The sequence below is a fragment of the Neovison vison genome, chromosome 4 (assembly GCF_020171115.1).
Source record: "Neovison vison isolate M4711 chromosome 4, ASM_NN_V1, whole genome shotgun sequence".
In the NCBI taxonomy this organism is placed as follows: Eukaryota; Metazoa; Chordata; class Mammalia; order Carnivora; family Mustelidae; genus Neogale; species Neogale vison.
This window is the reverse complement of record NC_058094.1, coordinates 158365710-158385071: the sequence shown is the minus strand read 5'-3', so window position 1 is coordinate 158385071 and position 19362 is coordinate 158365710. Positions and strand designations below refer to the sequence as shown.

At 38.4% G+C, this 19362-nt stretch overlaps 1 protein-coding gene across 3 annotated transcripts in view; it reads right to left on the bottom strand.

The window, feature by feature from the left end:
• CDK14 (cyclin dependent kinase 14) overlaps positions 1-19362 on the bottom strand; it is a 570565-nt gene that overhangs the window by 466801 nt on the left and 84402 nt on the right. Inside the window, exon 1 of one of the 3 annotated variants that reach the window (XM_044245988.1) lies at positions 9563-9583. The exons of the other annotated variants lie outside the window; for them this stretch is intronic. The gene's annotated coding sequence lies outside the window, so the exon portion shown is untranslated. Of the gene's footprint in view, positions 1-9562; positions 9584-19362 lie in introns of those variants that run through there. 3 annotated transcript variants of the gene reach the window in all.

Below are 19362 nucleotides of genomic sequence, written 5' to 3'. Positions count from 1 at the left end.
CTATCAAAAGCTTCTTAAAGAGCTAAGTCTTTTTTTAAAAACTTACTTAAGTTTTTTAATGTTAACTATGAAAAGGGAAGAAAAAGTTTTCTAGTTCAGGGTTATAAGTCAGCTTTATTGCCTTTAGGAACTTTTGACCAGCTTTCCAAAATTCTACTTAGTTAGAAAATCAGGAGAATCCTAAAGGAAGAAAACTTGTTTTACTGAACCTGTCAAAAGACAGACAGAAATGTCAAGTCACCTCTGACATTTTGTAATCTACAAGTTCCCTGCTACTGATCTAGTATAAACTTCAAAATATTAAAATAATAAGGATTTATTAAATAATTTTCTTCATCTTACTCTATACCCCTAAAAATAAAATACCCCTAAAAATTCCATAGAAAAGAATGGATAACCATGTTATTCATTCAACAATAAGCACAATAATGAAAAGATAACCAACTGAAAAAAACTCTCAACTGAAATTAAAACCAGTGCTCCTGTGTAATTTAATTAACTTCCTTTTGGCCAGTGTTTTGGTATTTTGCCTTTTCAAGCTAATGCTGGTATGATTTAGATCACTCTGAAACCACACATACACCTTCCTCAAAGAACAGAAAGCAAACCAAGGTAATCATTTGTCAGATGATCACATAACCAGTCCTATCTCCCTTGTGTAACAGAGAAGGAGGTTCGAGGCAAAAATGCGTAAGTAGCAGGGATGTTACCAGTTCTGAAATGCTTTTACTCCTACATTCCTTTCATATCCAGTGAAACACTAAGGACGGCGGCACTCAAATACTGGTTGAGTCCTTTCTGCCACTTCTTGTGGAATGTTTCACTTGAATGGTTACAAAAACAAGCTGGTTCCTGGAAAGATTCCTCCCCTGGCGCCATGCACTGCAGGCTAGGGAGGGGTATGTCCTGTCCAGCACCAGGCCAGCCATCCAACTTAGGCCATTTGTTCCCTGGGACTTTGCCAGCCAGAGCTGAACTGGACCCTACCCCTCTACTCCTGATGGTGGCAAAGCAGAGAAAGCATCAGCTGAGAAGCCAGTGGTGTCAAGTCCTGAAGAGAGGTTGGAATGAAATCCTGAAACTAACAAGGACAAGGAGTAAGAGTAGAGATGAGGGCAAGAGACAGACGGCACTGAAACTGTGGCCCCAGCAGCTGAGTCCTCAGCACTGCCTGGTTGGCTCCCCCAAGCAGGGGGAGCAGTAGGCAGAGAGAGAAGCAGGCTCCCTGCTGAGGAAGGAGCCCAATGCGGGACTCGATCCTAGGACCCCAGGATCATGACCTGAGCTGAAGGCAGACACTTAACCAAGTGAGCCACCCAGGTGTCCCAGTTGGCTGACTTCTTAAGATGAGGTCGTGCCACGCTAACCTCCCCATAAATACTATTTTCTCCCCTAAACACTTTGAGCTGATTTTCAGTTCCTTGTAACCAAGAGTGCTTGTGCATGCGGAAATATATGTACAAAAGGATGGGCGCCTAGGGTGAAGCACGGATGCTAGAGCTGTGGCTAAGGTGCTTCACAGGCACGCTGTTTTAAACCCCAGGAAGAGGAGACTGATGGTTGATGTCGACTCAAATGACAGTAGGAAAGGATGGGTTTAATAGCGGCCAAATGTTTTCACAAAGCAGCTTCACATACCTATGGTACATACTACTATTTCTATAAATTTGCACTAAATTATCATATATATTAAACTTTTAAATTTATTCTTATAATTTACAGGGGTTGTATAGCTGCCATGAAACATGGAGCATTACCACTGAGTCAGTTATCTGCACCTGTAGAAGCCTAAATACTCAGACCAATTAGTTTAACCACACAAGTTGCTGGGATAGCACATATTCAGATTTTAGGCACAGTACATAAATGATACTAAACTGATTTGGCCTTGCGGATACCATTTATAAACTGCTGGTAAATATCACCACCCATATGTAACTAAGAAATGTCACTGGAATTATAAACGGGAAATCAGTTTGTTACACTGACCTGGGCTTTAAAGGCTTTCTGGCCATGAAAGAAAGAGGGTTATTAAAAATTAAACAAGTGATAGCAAGGGAATTTTAGAAAAAGTCACAAAAGTACACTAGGGATGTGTGGAGTATGTAAAGAAGACAGAGTAAACTACATTTTCTGTATTTCATTACTAAAGGATTTTTTTTCATGCTCTATTCATTTACCAACCATTTATTGAGCTTTGTATGAAGCACCATAGGAGGTACAGAGATGAATGAGACACAACTGCTGTCCTCACAGACAGTGTGATACACTGTACTGTATAATACAAGAAATAATTGCCACTGCAGATTATAAAAGAAAATACTACAAGAACTCAAAACGAGGAAAGCTTCACAGGTAAAGTGAAAACTGTCAGATTTTCACTTCAGGTATGTAATCAAGCTCTGAATACTAGGGTCACAAAGAATTCAAGAGGCAAGATGTTGGTGGAAAATGTATATCCAAAAACTAGCAATGATCACTCTTAGAACAAGAACTGTTATCTCTATCTGGATGTAATTTGATAGCTTAACAAAGAACCTTTGTAATATCCCAAGAGCACAGCCTAGAAGAGTTGAACAACTTCCACCATTTGAACCCTCACGAACAATGGTTCTTTTCTCCCCTTTGGTGGAAGATTATTTGGATGGACTCCAGGGACTCCAAGTACACTGCCTGACCATGTGGTTCAAAGATGTGTTTTTTCCTAGTGACCCACAATGCAGTCAACCAAACTCTTTTTCCATATTCCTTAAGGAAAACTGAGTTTTGAGAAATGTTGCAACAGCTCGTCATGGGCAACTTGGAGACCATAATTAGCTCTCATTCTTCTCCCCAGTCCTGATTCTAATTCAGGGAAGGTAACGTTTTACCTAACACAATTCAAAGGCCAAACTGACTAATTTGGTTTTATCGGTCCTCCACTGAAACAGCTGAGTCCCTATATAGTCACTGTTTCTCCTGACCATTCAAAGAAACTTCAATTCATATAAAAGTTCGTATTAAAAAAACAAAAAATTCACACTTCCAGACTGACCCCACCACAACTCATACCTACTATGGGCACAAAGTTACTGCAGCCCCTGGAAGACCACTTGACTTTAAGGAGCCCCAAGTGGGTGCAGAACTGCATTCAGGTATTTCCTTTCCAACAAGGTTCCTTAAGGCAAAACCCTAAGAGATAAAACAGGTTTGAGAAAGAGAAAGGACACATCATAGATGAAACCATATAGATGGGTGCACAGCTACATGGAAAAGAACGTGAGCTCAAGAACCAGACAAACCTGGGTTCCTGACCTTGGACAAGATACCTAATATATGATAATAACAGTACTTTATTAGTATTAGTATTAGTATTCAATACCTCTAATATAATGATAATATATTATAATATAATAAAATATTAATATAATATAATAATAATACATTAGTATTATTATCATTCAATACCTTAGAGGTATTGAAAAATAACAATACCTGTGAGGCTAACTGGTATCTAACCTGCTCAGAACAGCATTCAGTAAAACAAAGGTTTTTTACACCACAGTGATAAACATAATGCAAAAGCCTTTGGCCACATCAGACACCCCTGAGGCTCGCACTTCTGCATGAGGTCTGCTACTGGTCTTGGTTCTCTTGGCTCAGATCAGCCTGGGCACTTCCTTCTGCAGCAACCATGGCCGTCAGGCTCATTTTCTCAGTCACTCTTTATGTCCACCAATTCCTACTGATTCTTCTCTGATATCTGTATTTCTATTTCTATTGCAATTGTGACTGCACTGTGCTCTTGTACCATTCCATTAAATTCAACTACTTTTTTAAGAGCTATATGTACTACCCTACAGCCTTTCTTGGTATTTCCTTTGGCTAGAGGTAGAAGGAGCTATGTATAGTTCTCTATGAGTTTTAATGAGAAAGCTTAGCTCACTCTGATTCCTCCTCCTTCCTCCTCACAGCCCCCCTCTCCAGACTTTCTTCCTCTTCTATCACATTTCTCTATTGTAACTACAAAGCTGCAGCTTAAGAGTCGTTAAAACTGAGAATCCATGGTTACATAATGAAACTTCAAAGACAAGGCTTATTGAACAGATTAGAATGACAGCAAGAGATTTTACCACCATCAGGACATGCAAGGGAAATTTAGGGAGTATTGAATGCTAGAAGAGGTAAACTTTACATCTACCAACAGAAAAATCAGCCACATAATGTATTCACAAATGGCTGCCACTGGAAACTCTCTGGACAAGAGAAAATTAGAAAACAAAAACTCATCAAGAATCAATTTTGCCAGGGGCAACCTAAAAACTTTTCAAACAAACAGTTCTAAATAGGCATGCACACATTTCCAAAAGAATTGGGGGTGTTTTAAGATAATCAATGCCAATCAGGAAGCAAGATTCTATCTTCTGAGACGGCACTAAACAAAATGTTCTATCTGATCAAAGAAGGAATAAAATTTTGGTGCATCAGCTTATGAAACACACACAAATAATCTGCTCTCTTATTAAAATTAAAGTGTATGATGAGATCTATGTAGAAGCAGAGTCTACCCACATGTGCTAAACTTCAACTGTCATCCTGCTCTTTCATTTACCAAAGTATTTCACTTCCCTGTGCAAGTAGTATAAGGTAGTATAACTAAGAAACTGTATTTTAATAGTATGTAAGACAGCGGTGATTGGGTGGCTTAGTTGGTTAAGCATCTGCCTTTGGCTCAGGTCAAGATCTCAGGGTCCTGGGATTGGGCCCCACATAGGGCTCCCTGCTCAGTGGGGAGTCTGCTTCTCCTTCTCCACTCCTCCTTCTTGTGTTCCCTCTCTTGCTGTCTCTACACTCTGTCAAATAAATAAAATGTTTAAAAAAAAAAAATATATATATATATATACCAGTAAAAAGTAATTACTGTTAGAACAGTGTATGTAAGCACAAGTGGAAAATACCACCAACCACAGGACTCTGAAGATGACCCTTCCTCCAGGCTACGACCCCCACACACAAAAAATATAAAGTAAGCATGTAATTATGTGCACAGTTAATTTTAACTAACACTAACCCTACCTATCAGGACAAGTATGAAGTAGCATGTATTAGCTAATTTTCTGCAAGTATTACTTAAGAACTTTTTTTTTTTTTTAACAACTGGCAAGTCCATCCAACAGTTCTTTTTATTGGGAAAATGTCTGAGTCTTTTAACTCCATTCTAAAAGAACTGCAATATTGTAACTGCCATCAATCTTGCTTCAGTCTTGTAAGCCCTCTCTAAAATTTTTCCTCTAAAATTACTCCTAGGTTTATAGAATGCTCTCACACAGGGCAGTTCAGCTTTGTATCAGTTCAAAGACACCATCTAACACCTGGAAATTTAAAAGAAGAAAGTACGTTGTAACTGTGCCAAAATCTGATACCTTACAAAATGATTTTTTAATACCATAGAGAATGTCATAAGCCCTTCTCTTTCAATGACAATTTTCTCATGTTTATAGGGGCTGTAAATATTAGAGCTAAGAACTGCTTCAGCTAAAGCAAGTCTTCTTGTTTCACAAAAAAGAAGGGAGAGGAATGAAGCTAGCCTTCCCAAAGTTGTCTTCTACCTTAATCTGCCTTGATCCTGCAACCCCTTCTCGTATAAGCTTCATAACTCTGTTCCCTGTTAGACAAAATTCTTCAAAAAGAGTAGCTAACCCCAATTAGTTCTACTGCTTCTCCTTCTTTCATTCTTTCGCTTAAAAACAAAAACAAAAACAAAAACTGAGATATAACTGACATAGAGCATTGTATTAGTTTCAGGTTTGCAATGCAATGATTTAACGTATGTATACATCTCAAAATGATAGCCACATATGGGTCATGGCACTGATTTTTTGACAGCAAAAAGTAATAACAACAAAAGCAAAAGCTCCTTTAAGTTCATTTTAATCAGATCTCTGTCCTCTCCATTCCACCCATGGTCAGCTGTGGCCTCCACATGCCAATTCCAGTGGGTAATTCCCAGATCTCGCCTGGACCATTCAGCAGCAACTGGCACAAATAATCACCTGCTCCTTCCTGAAGCTCTTTCGTCACTTGGGCTCCATGGCTAGTTTTCTTCCTGTCTAATTAGCTCAACTCCTCAGTCTCCTTTGCTGGAGGTTCCTTTTTCTTCCCAACTTCCAAAGATGGTGGTGTCCCAGGAGTGGGATTTGGATCTCTTTTCATAGCTGTCTCTATTCAGTCTTTAGCAGATCTTCAACATCATGGTTTAAATGCCACCGATACACTGACAGTTCCCAAATTTATATCTCTAGGCCTTACCTTTCCCTTGTCCCTAGACTCACCCATTCAACTCATTATAGGACAATTCCTTTTAGGTATCCAACATGAATCTCAAACTTACCGGGTCCAAAACCAAATTCCTGATTTCATACCCTTCCAACCCCAACAGTCTACATCTCAATAAATGTCCTTACCATTAATACACTTGATCTCCCCAGTCAAAAACCTGAGAACCCTCGACTGCTCTCTCTGATATCCTCCATCCAACCCAACAGCTAGTTCTCTCAGTGCTCTTTTCAGAACCTACACCAGAGCCAACCACTTCTCAGCACCGCCACTGCTTCCACCCTAGTCTAAGCCACCATGCATCTCTGAATGATCAAAACAGCCTCCTAACTTAGCTCTCTGCTGCTACTCTCCTATTCTTCCCCCCTGCCCTAGTCTATACACAACAACCAGGGTTTAGAAAGTATCACTGTCCTGCTCAAAACTTAACAGTTTCTAACTTAGAACCAAATGCTACATCTTAACCATGACCAGCAAGGGGCAACTTTTCTGACCTTCTTACCAGTCCCCTTGTTCCTTGTACCCTAGCCACTCTAAGCTCCTTCCTGTTGTTGCTTTTTTTTTTTTTTTAGGCTATTTTATTTTTTTAATTAATTAATTATTTTTTTTATTTTTTATAAACATATAATATATTTTTATCCCAGGGGTACAGGTCTGTGAATCGCCAGGTTTACATACTTCACAGCACTCACCATAGCACATACCCTCCCCAATGTCCATAACCCCACCCCCCTTCTCCCAACCCCCCTCCCCCCAGCAACCCTCAGTTTGTTTTGTGAGATTAAGAGTCACTTACGGTTTATCTCCCTCCCAATCCCAAAGTGGAGATGCAACGTGGGGGGTTAAGGGGGTAGAAGAATAAATGATCCTTCCTGTTTCTTAAGAACATTACACCCCTCGGGTTCTCAAGGCCACTGTACTCTCTTTCTCCAGATATTCTCCCCGTTTGCTCCCTCCTTTCTTTCAGATCTACACTCAGATGTCACCCTCTCAGATATACATACCCCGACCACTTTATTAACACGTCCCCTCATGAGTCTCTTCCCACTGCCCTTGCTTTGCGTGCTACTTCTTGCACTTCTTCCCGACCACTCTACCTCTCTTTGTTATCTGTCTGTCATCCTCACTGAAGTAAACGTTTCCTTGGTGGCCAGGATGTCTCTGTCTTGTTCACTCTTAAATCTCTAGGGCCAAACATGGTGCCCAGCAAGTAGGTGTTCGATAAATATTTGTTGGATGAATACACAAAGTATCATTCCTACGCTCTTACTCACTGCTTATGGGAATAGACAATACACATTTCCACTGTTTACTCCTTTAATACAAATGGTATAATGCCAAAAGGAATCATTAAATACTCTCCAAGTTATATTTTTACAGCCTTATAATGTTAGCTAGGGGATGTTTACACAGAAAGAGCAGCATGGGCACAACAAATGAGGTAGGAAATATGGTAACATCGTTACAGGAATGAAGGGGATCCCTACAGGAAATGTGGGGAGAGAGCTAGGATGGGTGAAAGGTGAGGCTTGGGGTAACACTGAAAGCAGACAAATCATGAAGGGTCTTGTGTGCAGACCTGAGTTTTAGATGTTATCCTGTAGGCAACAAGAAGTCGTAAGCAGAAAAACAGCAGTTCTATTTGTGAAAAATTACTCTGGTCATATAAGATTCTATAACCCACATAACCATGTTGTTCTTGGCTGAAGTAGCAACTTAGCTCCTATAGGTCTGCACAGAACTAAGACATGCCATACCAGTCTTAAATGATTATTTAATCCCTTATCATTCATATCTAAAAGGTATTTGTAGCTTCTTGCTCACAAACTTTTATCTAATTTTCTCAATGAAATGTATCTAAGCACATTCATTACTTTCAATAATTTTCTCAATGGAACATTTCTCAGCATGTCCCTATTTGAATATTTTCAACTTTTAATCAATTACTGCTTCAATTCAAGAACATTCACAAGGCAGTCTTTAATTAGTGCACACAGAATCTCACATACACAGAGTAAATCAGTTAACTTACTTATAATACTAAATGTTAATACTACATTGGGTGGCGAAATACTCAATAAGAAAATTCAATTTTTTTTTTTTTAATTAGTAAAAAAACTGTCCTGGTCACACACCAGAACAGCCTAGAATTCAAATCAGATGGTCCAGATAAGAGGCATATTAAAAAAAGTCCTGTGTTGTTAAGGTTAAAACCGTAGGTTTGATTTTCATATTTAATATTTTTTGTATAAAGAAACTTAATATAGAATAAATATGGTCTACTAAGTTTCTTTTTTAATCGGACGTCTTTCAATTAAACTTAAGTGGGTTTGCTTCATTGTTTTTTTAAATCACAGTTTGCCTTCTATTGCTCTTGGCTTTCTCTGTATCCTTAGTGTTTATTAGGTAATCACTACTTCCCCTCTTTTCTTAGCTCTTACTCTCAACATCTTGTTTGACAGTTATTCCATCTTCTACTGTTTCAAAATGCATATACTGAGCACCCATCACAGGGATGGCACGGGGCCAAGCACTCAGGTGCAAAAGTGGAAACATCAGAGCTCCACCTTAAAGCAGAGTGTGATGACAGGAAGCGATTCTTCTTCCTTCCTTTCCACCCTCTGGCCATCCCTTTGGTGTGAACTGTGGCTTTAATTTATATAACCCACCTATGTCTGCTTTTATCTCCTCAGGCAAATGACTTAATTCCAGTGACACATCTGTTCTGCCTCAATGATCTCTCTCCCATTAACGTCCTTACACTAGACATCCCTGTTAACAGGAAGCAAAACCACTCAGGTCAATGAACGTGTGATACCAGAGCCAGCTTAAACAACGTCTCTGCACAGTGAGCAGGTTCAGGATTCATATCAAGTCAGAGAGGAACTAGAAAGGGGGTCGTTCAGAAGAATGAACAAAGGCAGTGACCCAGTGTCAATGACCAAAGCAGATGTTCTCTTACTGGATTTCTGTCACGTGTGCCTGGGACCTCTGCTGAACTGACTCTGGACAAACAAGCAGAACAGCACAGTTCCAGTGGGGACAAGCTAGTTCAATTTCTGCTCTCCAGAGCCACATCCCTGTTGAGCCTTTCCCAGAAGTACCCCACCAACACACCTGTGAGTATCTGGTGTTACCAAGAAAGCCAAAAAGAACAATATCTGTGGAACCTATTCATCACAAAGATTCAAGTTAGGGAAGAAGGGGGAACCCCTGCAGATGTCCTTGGCCAGGTGGGAACACTTACAAAATGGGTGCTAATCTTGGCCTGTTTCTTCCAAATCTGTGCCGGCATCACAGACTAGGGTCTATTACAAAGACTCGCCACCAGCTTACTAACTCATACATCTTCTGCTCAATAAATATTTAAGTATGAGTGAGTGCAGATGTTTTAAATTTTAAAAACGACCTTTAGACATCAACCTTAATATTTACATTCCACAGAAGTCGTCACATTTTAAATACCTTTGGGAAGAATACACAGAGCAACCATTTCAAAATGGAAAAAAAGCAAATATGTACAAAAATCTGAAATACTTCCTATAACAGCATGAAAAAGAAATCTGACTTTTCACACACAGGCTAAATGAACTATTCCTTCGTTCCTGTTCTTCACATTTTTATGCACCTTCTCCCAGTACACCCTACAAGCTACAGAACCCTGCTGGCAAAATGCTTCTCTCTGGGGAGAATCTTTTTTTTTAACTTGATAGAAGAAATGCCTTGAATTTAAAGCAGGTTTTCTTTCTCATCACAGCAGTGCAGTGACCTCTATGCAAAATATAATGAGAAATACAAGTCAATGCTGTAAGGTAGAAAATGAAACTGCGTTTGTGTCTACAAAGATACCGGATCTGTAACTTCAGAGTCTACACAACTGAAACAAAGAAAATATAAAATAATCTTTTGCAAGTAGGAATCCCTCCTGATAATGATATGTTTCAAGGGAAACCCAGATACTACTGGGAAGCCAATTCTGATAAGCTGCCTTCCCAAACTGCCAAATTGACAAAACAGAGCGAATTTCTGGTGGAGTCGAAATAAGATAAAAATAACCAGTACATAAACTCTACTTGCTACTGCATTCCCCCAAAATTCATAATTCACAGTAAATTCAGAAATTACTTAAATGAAGAGCACCAGACCGAGTTTCAGAAAGAACAAGTCCAATCTAATTTGCTAAATTCATAGACAGTGTTCCATAAATAGTTACTGACTTGACTAAAGAGCTGTATGACCATGGGTGGGGGTCTCAAGGTCACTCACTTTGTTTCATAAACCTGGCTAACATAGCAATGCAGAGTGCTCAGTGGTTGACTTTATGATCTAGGATGTAGTAAGCTCTGTCCCTTTCACCGAGATTGAGAATGGTAATCTGTAAAGGCTGAAAACAACCACCTGGGTCTTTTTTTTTTTTTTTTAAAGATTTTATTTATTCATTTGACAGAGAGAAATCACAAGTAGACAGAGAGGCAGGCAGAGAGACAGAGAGAGGGAAGCAGGCTCCCTGCTGAGCAGAGAGCCCGATGCGGGACTCGATCCCAGGACTCTGAGATCATGACCTGAGCCGAAGGCAGCGGCTTAACCCACTGAGCCACCCATGCGCCCCAAGGGTCTTAAACCCAAAGAAAAAAAATCTCGCCCTCTAACTACGAGAAGGATCATCTTTATCCTGAATGCTCTGAGGAACACTGAATGGGATTTAGCAGTGAGGGACATGGTCACATTTGAGTTTTAAAAAGATCAATAGCAAGAATTTTGAGAAGAGATTTGAAAGGTATGAGATGAGTCACTGAAGCCACAGAGGACAATAAGTATAGGTTAGAAAGGAAAACTAAAACTGAGATGACAGGGATAGAAAAGAAATCTGGACACACTTAGCACATAAAATCAACAAGATGAGCATGTGAAGGAGAAGGAGATGCTGTCGCTGCTGCTTATGGTGATGGTGATTACAACCAACAGTACTGCCACCAAAAGGCACTCAGTGCTTCAATGTGCCTCTCACTGTACCAAACACTTAATTATAATATCTCATTTAATCCCACTGAGTATCCTAGGAGATGGGTACTACTATTCTACCCATTTTACATAGGAGAAAAATGAAGCTTAACGAGAGTGAGCAGCACAGTCAAGGTCCCATAAGCGGTGGAACTCAGATTCAAGCCTTAGTTTGCTGATGCCAATGCCTATAGGCCAAACTGTTCCTTACCCGCCAAACCTCCCAGGATTCTGAATTCATGGGTAACTGGAAAGTATTTATTTATCTAGAAGTACCTAGTTTTTATTATAAGACACTTTAATTCCATACTATTCCCCATATTCTGGTTTCCACAATGGTGCAATCTTTCAGTCATGTTGGTCTCTCCTTAACACAGCACATGGTGGGCACCATGTTGGCTTTGGACACAAAAAGGGACACTCTGTGCTTTTATCTGAGCTTTGTGGACTTATAGGTGCTCTGGGATTACACTGTGTAAAGTCCCCAATCCAGGTGCACACTCGCCTCTAACACAGGAACAAGATAATCTGCATTCCTTTTGTTGCCTCAAAGGCTTTTCATCTTTCCCCACATTGACAGTAGGTTTGAGTCATTCTGGTATTTATCTACTGACATACAAGTGTGGGAAGGACTCAACATCATACATCTATCAAAGTCTAATGTGCATATATGAGTATCTCACAAAGAGGAAATGTAGATATCCCAAACTGAAGACATGCGAATTTGTTACGCTACTTCTGCAAACTGTCCCTCTGGTCCATCCTCTCCCAGTGATACAATGAGGACAGGTATACAGCGAACATGGTACAACCCTGTGCTAAAGGAATCCATTAGGTTTTGGTCAATAACACACACCTTCAAGACATTTAAGGTGTTAGGCCGCCTGGTCCCTCTGTAGTCCCCTGGCTACGGGTTGAGGGGTGAAAGGGGATTATAAAATCTCCCAGGTTCTACCATGCCAGATTGATTTTATCTTTTTTTAAGATATTCATGGAGCCTCAATAATACAGGAGGGAGTCCTATTTCCATGAGTACTACCTGAAATCCTTTAATGTCCATCATGGTTCAGATAAAGACTGAAGGGGAGCTGTCTCAATTTTATGTCGATGCAGAGCAATCACTCAAGAATGAGTTACTATTTTAAGTCATCGTGGTCAGGATGATGCTTCCAGGACTTAGACTACCTGCATTCACAGCATGACTCTACTATTTACCAGCTATGTGACTTTTGACAAATTCCTTCACTTCTCTGAGGTTTCTCCACCAGAAAATGGGGTTAAACAGTACCAACCTCGGATGGTTGTTGTGAGAAATAAATTAATTGATCTTCATGAAGGGACTTAAGACAGTGCCTTGTACACAGTAAAACACTATAGATGCATTTACTACATATGATAAAAATAAAAAATAAAAATAATTCTGCACTTTGGCCAATGCAGAAGCAGTGACATGAAAAAAACAATTACAATGTGCTCAAAAGCTAATTAACCTTCAAATACAATGTTTTATATCTATATAGCAATATAAGAAATATACTACAGCAAAGAAAATGCTTTTATATAAAGGTGTTATTCCCTGTTTAGGAGATATATACAAAACTGTGCTAACTCAATAAAATATATAGAAAACAAACACAAGCAGTTGGTCTATTTTTGATTAGACTCCAAATAAATGATCTCAGTTACCCGACTTAGCAAGCAAAGATATAAAATGGTTCTTAAACACTTTCACTTGCCTACCTAAATTTAAGTCACGTGACCACTAAAGAGTAAACTTATCTTTAAAAAATAATAGGGTTATGGACAATGGGGAGGGTATGTGCTATGCTGAGTGCTGTGAAGTGTGTAAAACTGGCATTCACAAACCTGTACCCCTGGGGCTAAAAATACATTATATGTTAATAAAAAAATTAAAAATTTTAAAAAAATAAAATAAAACATCAAAATAATAATAACAATAATAATAGGGTAATAACTGTGAGCTTTCATGGAACTTTCCTGGAATAGTTCTCTCACACAGAAAAACATACTGATCAGACCTACAAACTATAAAATCTGAATTCTTTTTATTTCAAAATCCATTTTTAGTAATAGAATCTATAAAAAAAATTATGGTAGTCAGCAAGAATCGCACAAGCCATTTTTCAAGATGCCTGTATCTCTAAAGTGCTCATAAGGCAGTGAAAAAGATGTAGTAGAGGAGACAAAATACACCTGAGGGCACAATCCATTATTCTTTGTCATTTTTTTCCTTTCTCTCTTTTTTTTTGTTTTTGTTTTTTTCTTTTTTGTTTTTCGTGTCAGGGGGAATATAATCCAGGTAAGAAAGAATGGTGGTTATATACTTCAGACATCTAAAAATGCAAAGATTGTCTTTAATCACACTGAATTCCATTCACTATTTCACTATATTAATGTTTCATTAACTTTCATTTCTGTGTCCTGCTACATATTACAGTTTTGTACTACTCTCTTATGGTATGATCCTTCACAATATTTTATACCCAGCCTTATTCCATGATGTTTAAGGGGAACAGTGAAATACTTACAATATAGCAAGACAAAATAAGGGACACCTGGTTAAACACAGCAGATCAGCCACTCAGACCTTTTTGTTTCTGTTCCTCTAAACATACACGCCTTTACTGGAATAAAAAGGACATAAACCTAACAGGACAAAGAGAAAGCTAGAAACATTTCAACAGTGCTGTAAGAGGAATTATCAGTTTAAAAGATCAGAGAAAGCTGCTGGTCATGGGCCTGTCAGAGGGACACCAATGAGATGTGAGCTAATTCATGTACAAAACTCAGACAAGCCACGCAAACCAAGGACAGAGAGAGTGAGGAACAGAACCAGAAACAAGAGAGCTGGGTGAAATCTCTCTATGGTGCAAGTGAAACCCCTAGATCTCCACAATGCAGCTAGGTTATTTTCTGGATAAACTCATCTTTAGAGGTGTGAGGATCAGAGTTACCATCAAGGGAAAGCTGACTTGAGAATCAGGACTGAACCCAGAGGGTCTGAGTGAGAATTTGCAAAGTGAAAAATACTAGAACACTCAGATCTCCTCCCTGATCTGCTCCCACATAAGGAGGCCCAATTTCCCTAACCAAGAGGTTATGAATCTCCTGGGGGGGGGGGGGAGAGGGGACGGACAAAAACAACAACAACAACAAAAAAAACTTGTCTAAAAAGAAAAACGTCTCATACTGACATACATGAATCCCTTGATGAAGGAACTTGCTTGCTACTTCATCACCAGACAAACAAAACCACCTGATAATAAGCTATACACACAAAGAAGCTAATCAACATGTCGGGATTCACTCTTAAAAAACACTTGATAGAAAATGATAACAATACATTTAAGAACAGCCTCTAGTATAAAGGGTAACATACAAAAATAAACAGGAAAAAAGGGAATCTAGATGTAACAGACATTGCATAAAACAGAAGAATATTTTAAAAGTATAAACAAAACAAAAACCTTTTTATATTGTTTTAAAAAGTCACATATAATATCCCTTAGATAATACTAATTTAAATACTGATAAATAGGGGTGCCTGGGTGGCTCAGTTGATTAAGCGTCTGTCTTTGGCTCAAGTCATAGTCCTGGCGTCCCAGGACTGAATCCCTCATCAGGCTCCCTACTCAGCAGGGAGTCTGTTTCTCCCTCTTCCCTTCACCGAGCGGTCTCTCTCTCTCTCTCTCTCTCTCTCTCTCTCTCTCTCAAGCAAATAAGTAATCCTTAAATAAATAAATACTGAAAACTAGAATCTTTAGTTAATATCTTCTGAGAAAGAAGATTATCACATATATCAAAGAAAAGAACACTATGTAAAAGAAGTCATCAATGACCAAGGAGTAGATTGACATTAAAAATGTAATTAACAAGTACAAACTGAAAGTACAGAGTTGGAAAACTAAGTCAAGGAAATCTCTTAGAAAACAGAAACAAAAGATCAAAGAATGGGAAATACAAGTGAACAAATAATATTAGAATACTAATCCCATAATCCAATAGATCCAAAATCTAACTAATAGGAGTTTCAGAAAGTATAGGGAAAAGATAGGGAAGATAGGTGATTAGTAAAGTAATGAAACTAGAAAGTTTCCCAGAACAAAAAGGCAAAAAGTCTCTAGGAAATATCCCAGAATAATAGGTTATAAGTCTTCAGATTCAAAAAATCTATCATGTGTCCAGCCCTCTAAATGAGAATTAAAAAGAGAGAGAGACAAAGAGAGAGAGAGAGAGACATATTATAAGGCAAACTATTATGAAATTGTATCATACCAGAATAATAGACAAAAAATCCCCAAAGAAATCGTTTTAAGATACATATACACATATATAATTTAGCAATTATAATGGCAAGGAGTTTTTGAAAGTGAAAATTAACTCTAAAAGACAATACATTTCTGTACTGTAAAAATATAAAAGGATAAAAGCATTTTAAACATAGAATTCTATACCCAGCCAAACTATCATTCAAGTGTGAGCCCAGAAATAAAGGCAGCGTCGGCCATGAAAGGAACAAAAATTTAGCCACTGGATGAGTGTTCTATCAAACAGGAAGCACAGGCATGGAATCTTCATTCAGGCAATCCAATATGATAGAACACTGAGGGAAATCCCAGGATAATGGAAATGGGCCATCTATCCTGGAGCTAGAAAAGTAGAACCTGTGAGACACAGGTCCCCAAAAGCATTTAATCATTTAAAAGATTGTCAGCTCATCTGGGAGGAAATAAAAAGGATAGGAAATTTAGAAAAGTAAGCAAATGGGCAAAAAGTATGAATTATTAACTCAACTTGAAACAAAAAGGCAGAAATGAATGGCAAAAGATAGCACTGGATAGTGAACACTGATATCTTCATAATGAGTAACATACACTAGTTATTTAAATAACAATGGTGATACAACCTAAAAATATTAAGGAAACTGAAAAGAAGAGTTTAATTTCACTGTCTACATAGATTAGGGCAAGTAAAGGGAAATGGGAAATTGAGGGTATACATGGGAAATAAGAAACTGCTGTGCTTTTTTCCCATAATCATCCATTTAGCCTGATTTGATATTTTAATGCTCTCTGTTAGATTTTTACAAAGTAATCTTTAAAAATAAGTGGATGAAAAGGAAGGGGAAATGGAGTATTGCTGTTCAATAGGCATAGAATTTCTGTTTTGTAAGATGCAAGTGTTCTAGAGATCTGTTGCACAACAAAGTGAATATAGTTAACACAATTGGACTATACCCTTAAAAATGGTTAAGATGGTAAATTTTGTTAAGTGGTTTTTTCACAATTAAAAATTAAATGTGTGAAAAAATTAAATCAAAGGAAAAACATTTCATATTTGCTAGACAAATGCAAATTTGACTATAAGCTTCTTAGCTGCCATGTTAAGTGACATGACTGAATGCTCATAAAGATTTTAGAAATAAAGCCAAAAGCCAATATCCTCAAGAGAACTGTAACTAATCCTGATCTTGGAAACAAGGAAAATTTGTGACAAGGATTTCCCTAAGGTGATACTATATAATTAAAAATATCCCTTTTTAGCAAATGCAACAACAGCTCATTTACTTTAAAAGTATCTACTGAGAGTAAACAGATTTTTAAAATATAATATCTATTTCATAGAAATAAAAAGACATCCATCTCTTGTGGCCTGAGAGGTGAGAACAGTCACAGTGCCTGGCAGTGCTGGGAAGGAGGCAGCAGGGGACAGTCATGGGCCCCATGCCTTCCCCAGCACAGCATAGTCTCCAGTAGGCAGAGCCCTCGTGTACTCTCATTAGTCCACATCATTAGTCTACTTATGAGTATAAGACTAAATTTGGCACATGAAAAGTTGTTGACTCTTATAGCGTACACAATGTACATTGTGCCAAAGCTGAGGCTGAATGAAAGTCAATGTCTAAAAATTGAAAATCCCTTTAAGACTAATTTTCCTGAGTGGCTTATAAGTTAGTTTTGAATTAATTTAAAAACAGCATTACAAAAAAAAAAATTGAGCAACTGAGGTATCATTTTGGGATAAACGCATAGCTATCTAATGTAGATAATATTTGAAAGATAAGTCCCTAAAAGATAGATACGTAATGGAATATCTGAGTATATTTATCTAAAACCAAACCAATAAAACCAACAAAAACACACACTCTGGCTTATAGAGAAAAAAGCGTTAGATAGAGTAATGATATGAGGAAGCAAGCCAGAAATGTGGGTTCCTAAATATTTGCAATCAAATGACTCATTAAAATAATTTTAAATGTAAAATGCATGTATTGCTCAAATTGGAGCACCCCATAACTCATTTTTCTTTATTTTTTATATCTTTAAAGAACACACATGTGCTATGGGATTATACATAAAAATATGTACCTTTTCCCTCAAAGTCAACACATCTGAAACAAACTGTTTGCTGCCCTACAGCAATCCCAGAACAGAGTCCTGCCATGGTCTCCTCCAAGATCACTTGATGGTGACTCTATCAGTCAAGTTATACAGACCCAAAGCCTTGATGAGTCTAATTTGATATCCAATATGTGAGCAAATCACGGTGACCCTACCTTCAAAGTAAATCAGGACTCCAAGCACCTCTCAGAGCAGCCACCCTGGCTGGCTGGTGATTGGATCCACCATCATCTTATACAGATTACTGCAGGAGCCTCTCATCTGGTCTCCTGCTGCTCCCTACTGTCTTTTGTCAGAATAGCTGATGGCACGTAGCTTTTTAAAATGGAAGCCAAAGCACTTCGCTCTGCTCAAAAACTTCCAATGGGTAGGGAGCCTGGGGGGTTCAGTCGGTTAAATGTCCAACTCTTAATTTCAGCTTAGATCATCATCTTGGGGTCAGGAGATTGAGTCCTGCACTGGGCTCTGTACTGGGCGTGGAGCCTGCTTAAAATTCGCTCTCCCTCTCCCTCCTTGCCCTGCCCCCAATCCCAGACAGGCACTGTCTCTCAAAAAAAAAAAAAAGACACTTCCAATGGTTTCCCATTTTGTTAAGAATAGAAGTCAGTTTTACAACGCCATACAACAATGCTTGTGTTTCTGACATCATTCCTACTGCCCATCTTTGCTCACGCTGTCCCACCCACAACGGCTTCTTCGCTGTTGTTTCTACCTGAAATACTCTTCCTCCATGCATCCACATGGCTCACTCCCTCATGGCCTCCAAGTCTATGCTCAAAAGCCACATGTCCTGTGAAGTCTCCTCTGACTATTCTATCAAATTTTTTTAAAGATTTATTTATTTATTTGAGAGAGAGAGAGAACACGCAGTGGGGAGGAGGAGAGGTGAGAGCCTGACACAGGGCTTGATCTCAAGATCAAGATCAAGACCTGAATCGAAATCAAGGGTCCGATGCTTCAACAACTGAGCCACCCAGAAGCCTCTGAATTTTCCCCTGTATTCTCTTGCTTTATTTTCCCCCATAGTACTTAACCAGTGTCAGACAAATAAAGTTCACCTGTGTGTTTACTACTTGTTCCCCCCTTACAATTAGGTTCCAGCATTGTGGGGATTTTTGTCTGTTTTGTTCACTGCTTTAGCCTCACGGTTCAGAGCTGAGATAAACACACACTAGATATTCTGTATTTGTGAATTTCTATTTGCAAATCACCAAACTGCATGTGAACAAGTAAAAAATATATTTCAGTATTTAAAAAAAAATGTTTTCAAGTAACTATTACCATGAATAAAAATGAAACAGAAAAATCACAATACAGAGTACATTGAAGACTTAAACCTGAGTTGAATATTGAGAGAACGGTGGTCACATTTATAGTTGAACTTACAGGTATTTTCTGTTTTTGCTTTTATTTGCTTACTCTCTAAAGTAATCTTTGTCCAAACAAGTTCTTACAGGTATAATTATTTTAATGAATCTTTTTGATGCTCTTAAAATATCTAGATGCAAAAATAATTCTCTTACAGATAAGGGGAAAATTCTGTACAGTCACCATATATCAATTTTTAATTCCATGTTAATTTCATTTTAAAGTAATGTTATATGGTTACTCCAAAAATGGCACA